General features: G+C 42.8%; 1 protein-coding gene across 1 annotated transcript in view; it reads left to right on the forward strand.

Moving 5' to 3' along the window:
• Nucleotides 1-604: 604 nt before the first annotated feature.
• The window catches only part of ZC3H12C (zinc finger CCCH-type containing 12C), an 81588-nt gene continuing 76410 nt past the window's right edge, over nt 605-5782 (forward strand). Inside the window, exon 1 of the mRNA XM_023736964.1 lies at nt 605-874. The gene's annotated coding sequence lies outside the window, so the exon portion shown is untranslated. The remainder of the gene's footprint in view (nt 875-5782) is intronic.

Below are 5782 nucleotides of genomic sequence, written 5' to 3' on the forward strand. Positions count from 1 at the left end.
CTATGTTTTTAATTATCTCAGTTTGGTATTTTTTAAATACAAAATTTAAATATAAAATACAATTTTGTAATTAGTCAATTTTCCTTTTAAAACAACAGATGCATGTAGAGGTGAAAATGATGCTTTAGTGCACCTGAAATTCCACACTGAAACACAAAGTTACAAGCTCTAGGAACAAAAACCTTAGTGGACTGAGTGACCTGCAGTGGAATGATAGGTGTAGTCCTTGTCAAGATGGCAAAGTGCCACCTTAGGCACATTTTTTTTCTATATTAAGTGTTCATTGTCCTCAAAATTCCTCAACCAAGGATGGTGAAAGTAGGTCAATGTCACAGCCTGGTTTAGGTGGTAGAAAATCCAGCACATGACTATAGACAACACCATAAAAACCTTCGTGTTACACTCTTACTGCCTTGTCTTGTGACCGCCCACAAATGCTGGGGGGAAAAAAAAAAGTCATAATGGTGGTATGCAAGCTGTGGTAATCTATCAAAAGAAAGAAGCCCTGGCATTGGTCAACAGTCCTCTAGTTTCCTTTCCCTAAGAAGAACTCAGTATTAAAAAAGCAACTCTAGCTAGTCACTGAAGCTCGTGGGCTAGACAGTGTTTTATCCCTGTGTGTCTGTCTTGAACATCTCATGTGCTTAGTAAATGACTATTTAGTGTGATGATGCTACATGAAGCTTTACATTTCAAGGTTGTTGGAATTAATCAGAATTTCTCTAAAAGACATCAAAGAAACTGTGGGTGAAAAACCACAATTGTCGCCTGGAGAAGAATCGTGTGTGAAGAAGCTCTTTAACTAGAGGAAATCAAGTGCCTGCCATAGAGCTGGGGACACATTGAGGAGACTATTGACGGTGATTTAAACAAGGTAAGTGTTTTGGCAGAAATGGTGGTGGCATGAAACATGAGAATAGGGAAAATAACTCTCTTGTTATCCTCAAGTGTAGCCACTAGGTCCACTCATTTTCAATGAGAAAACTGTTGAGGACACCACTAGGAAATTTCTGGATAGAACTAGGAGCAGTCGCCAGGGATGTATGCTAAGCTTTGAACCTGGAGGTGACCTACAGGCCATCACTTCTGAAACCCCTGGAGGTCTTCACCAATATAAGGCTGCTGGGCAATCAGAAGTTCCAGACTAGGGTAGCCATGGTGGGATGTGAGAGACATCTGAAACTCCTCCTTTTAAGGAACAAATATGAATCTAGGTGTGTGGTAATCTTCATAGGAGCCATATTTTAGGAAGTGGAAGTGCTGCCCTTAGGACCACTCTCCCCTCACCTGTTTCTTCCAAAGCATTTGTTTTTCAACAGTGAGGCTGCCCCAAGCCTTGGCCTACGGTGGAGCCACTGCTTCACGTTAAGGAATCTCTACTTCTTTAATTATGTGCACAGTTCTGAGGTCTAGACTTGATTTCATAACTAAAAAACGAATTGGCTATATCGAGTTGGTAATAATAAAATCGCTGTATTTGTCTAATGCCTATTTTTAAGCTTTAATATAAGATACAATTAGATGCTCCATTTCACCATTTGCCAAATTAAAGATGGAGTCATACTAAATGATCTCTGAATTTCCCTTCATCATTCTAACATTCTCTAAATCCATGAAAAATCTTCCCTATATATTCTCTTCTCCTTTTAAGTAAATACAATTTGGTGGAGTGGGAGATAATATAAGAGAAATTTCCTAATGCCCATTTAATGCAGAGCTGTAGAAGCATTTTATTTTTGTTAGAAATTTTCTTTCAATTCTGTTTTGCTTAAGAAGAACAGCTATGCCTGGTTATTGTTATAATAGTAACCATTTTAAATTCTCATACCTACTCTCTCAGTAACCGATAAGGACCTCATTTACTCAACTTCCTGCCTTTTTTAGACAATACTATAAAACATTTCCACATGCACATCCCACTATTACCACAAATGCATGCCTAAAACCGAAGTATTCTAAACATTTGCTCAAACAAGTAGTTCCTCTATCCTAAATTGCCCCTTTTTTTTCCCAGTCAGTAATACTAGAGGTTTCACATTCCCACCCACTAAGTCATGGGCTTCTCCTTTTTCTTAAAGTCCATTTCCATCAAGTGTATCCAATTATTCAGGAAGCCTCGGTGATTGTGAAGTCACAGTGTCTCATTAACCTACCCCTTCCCTTCCTCTCTATCTACTTTGTTATTTCATGTCGTTTGTCTGATATTTGCCTTCAAACTTGTTTCCTTGCTCCCATCCTTCCCCTTTCCAAACCATCCAATAATTACATCACAATATGGATTTTCCTCAAATAGGATGTTCTCCACATCACCTTCTGTTCAAACCCCTTCAGATTCCTCACTATATGTATGCTGCATTGACTCCAATCCCCTCACCTCTCCCGCTCTCTCTCTCTCTCTCTCTCTCTCTCTCGTTTGCAAACCTCTGTGTAATTTGGTCTTACTTTTCCTCTCCAGCTTTCTCTTATCCCTGTTCTCTATATTTCCCTGGCACTCTGTCTTTGTTTGTGCTGTCAGTTCCATTCATATGCCCTTACTTATCCTTTCCACCTATCGAAATACTACTCATCCATCATGATCCCCCTTACTATCCCCAACTCCCACCTTTTGAAATCCAGAATCATCTTCTATGTAAGTCTTCCCAACCACTCTAACCTAAAATGATTCCTCTGTCCTCTGAACCCTATGACGTTTATGACCTATGAGACATACTTGACACTTATAAACTATCTTGTGTTCTTAGGGTTTTTTTTTTTAAACTTTCATATGCTTTTACCTCCCCCAACTAAATAGTAAGCTAAGTAAGAAGAGTTACTGTATCTTATTCACGTGGGTCTTGATTCTAGAGTCAGACTCCTGGGTTTTAATCCTTGCACTGTTATTTACTGACTTATCTTGGCCTCAGTTTTCTCATCTTTGAAATGGAAATAATGAAAGTTATTACCTCAAAGGAGTTTTATGGATGTTATATGAAACAACACATGTAAAACGGTTAAAACAGTGCCTGGAACAGAGTAAGCATTCACTAAATATTAATTGTTATAAAACTGTTAGTCTCTTACCTCCAAAGGACCTGGTATAGTGTCTCAATCTCTAATCATGCTTAATCAATGTTGAATGGAATTCAGCTGAGTCAGTTCTGGGACATAAGCCAAGGGGCGAACTGAGCAAGAAATATATCGTAAAGTAGGAGAACTTCCTGGCATCACCGAAATCAAGCCATAGATGCTGTCACTTATTGTCAGCCATCCAGCCTCTCTCAAGTCTCTGTCAGTCCCTAATACCACTCAAGAGATTTCTGAGAGCTTAGCCTAGTGTACAGGGGGTGCTTTCCCAGTGCACCCCTCCCTTCCTGGCAATAAAAACTGACCTGGCCACAGAAAGCAGGTTGCCAGTCTTCCTAAGTGTCTTAGTTACCTAGTGCTGCTGTAACAGAAATACCACAAGTGGGTGGCTTTAACAAACAAATTTATTTTCTCACAGTTTAGGAGGCTGGAATCCTAATCCAGAGTGATGGCTCTAGGTGAAGGCTTTCTTTCTCTGTCAGCTTTGGAGGAAGGTCCTTATCTCTTCTGAGCTTCTGTTCCTGGGTGATCTTCATGTGGTTTGGCATCTGTCTTCCCCCCCTCTGCTTGCTAGCTTGCGTTTAATCTCTTTTATATCTCAAAAGGGAAACCCTGGTGGCGTAGTGGTTAAGAGCTATGGCTGCTAACTAAAAGGCTGCCAGTTCGAATCCATAAGGTGCTACTTGGAAACCGTATGGGGCAGTTCTACTTTGTCCTATAGGGTCACAAGGAGTCGGAATCGACTTGATGCCAATGGGTTTATATCTCAAAAGAAACTAACGGTACACCCTACAGTAATCCTGCCTCATTAACATAACAAAAATAAACCATTCCCAAATGAGATTATAAACACAGGCATAGAGGTCAGGATTTACAACACATATTTTGGGGGACACAATTCAATCCAGAACATTAAGGGTCTTCAAAGTGGTACTAAACGTGTGGACTAGAGAGCTCTCATGTGCCGCAAAAGAAGCCTACCTGTCTGCTTTTTATTTGACAGGCCTCAAGAGTGGCCTACCCATTACCAAACCAAACCCATTGCCTTATAGCTGATTCCAACTCATAGTGACCCTGTAGGACAGAGTAGAACTGCCCCCACAGGGTATCTAAGGCTATAAATCTTTATGGACACAGACTGCCACACCTTTCTCCCACAGAGCGGCTGATGGGTTTGAAACACCAACCTTTCAGTCAGTAGCCGAGCGCTTAACCACTGCACCACCAGGACTCCTTAAGCGTGGCCTAAGGAAGTAGGAATAGGCTCAGGAAGACATTCTCCTTTCATCTCACAGGCAGAATCAGGATGCCCATGGGCACCCAGCAGGATGTTCTCAGCTGGGACCCCATCATCAATAGTTAGAGAGCAACAGATGCTACGCAAGCAGGGAGGGGGAGAGCTGTGTTGCTCAACTGAGCCATAAAGACAAATTTTTTGATAGATATCAGTAAACTGGAAACTAGAAAGTTTGAGCCCAAAGAAGCATCATGGATGCCACTACCATTAAGTAGCCCAAGCAAATTCAGCAGATCCAGGCTTAAACCATATGTGCCCTACAGAAAGCAATTCAGAGAGGCAAGAAATAATTTTATGAAAGGTGAAAAGTGTGACCCGAATATGAACTCTGGTCCAGTGACAGGAATATATGATTTGGATGCAGACAGATCTGGGTTCTTCATACTCAAGCTGTATGATTTCAAGTAAGTTTTCTAGCCTCCATTTTCTGAGAGATGAGGTGGATTATAATACAGAGTTTACACAGCTGTGGTGGCAATCTAATGAGATAATGCAAAGCAGGCTACCTAGTCTAAGGCACGTGGCAGGAGCACAATCCATGTAGCAAATTTCTTTCTCATACTAAAACCAGATGCATCCTGCCCAAAACTAGGAGTGAGGTGCCCGGTGACAATTCCTCAGGCAGGTGAATAAGATGACAGTATTTGAACATTTCTGAAATGTTGACCTAGATTGTGCTGGGTGGTGTTCATTACGCAGAAGTACAAAGCCTCTTTGCTCTCAGTGCTTTTCACAGTTGCAACTCAGGGGCCCCATCTTAGCGCAGAGGGCTGTTTGCCCTAACTTTCTGAGAGAGGTTTGGATTTATTCTGGGTTTAAGCTCAACTTTGACATGATCGCTAATTCCAACAAGGCCAGTTTCCTTGAAGATAAAAGTCCTTCCCGTGGGTGAAATCCCAACAGCTTCATTTCTTTAAGTCCCCTTATTGGTCTTGTTAATGCCGGGTGTGGTTTTTGCCTCATTACGAAATATTGATAATAAGCAAACAACCACCGGTAACCTGCCCTAAAAAGGCGGCCTCTCAATTTTTTTTTTTGACTGCCCAGGGATGATCCGTGCTATAGGTTGGTGGAGAAGGTGTTGTCGAGCGGAGAGGCGCTCTCCTGAACAGGGCTGGGAGATAGTGGGGGAACAGGTCGGGACCCCTGGGTTGAGCGGGGGAAGGAAATGGGGGCGACGGGAAGAGACGCGGGAACCTCGGGCAGCTCCAGCGGCTAGGTCGAGGCCGACAGGTCCCTGCAGCTCCCCTCACCCCTCTCCACGCCTCCCGGGTTTTCCCCTTGGCTCGGGGTTTCCTGTTTCAGTTCTCGGTGATCTCCAGCAGCAGGTGCTGGTTTGCAAACCTCGGCTGGCTCCCGAGGAGGAGAAGGAAAAGAGAGAAGAGGAGGAGGAAGCGGCGCGGCGCGGCGCGGCGGCGGCGG

The sequence above is a fragment of the Trichechus manatus genome, unplaced genomic scaffold (assembly GCF_000243295.1).
Source record: "Trichechus manatus latirostris isolate Lorelei unplaced genomic scaffold, TriManLat1.0 scaffold00094, whole genome shotgun sequence".
Lineage (NCBI taxonomy): Eukaryota > Metazoa > Chordata > Mammalia > Sirenia > Trichechidae > Trichechus > Trichechus manatus.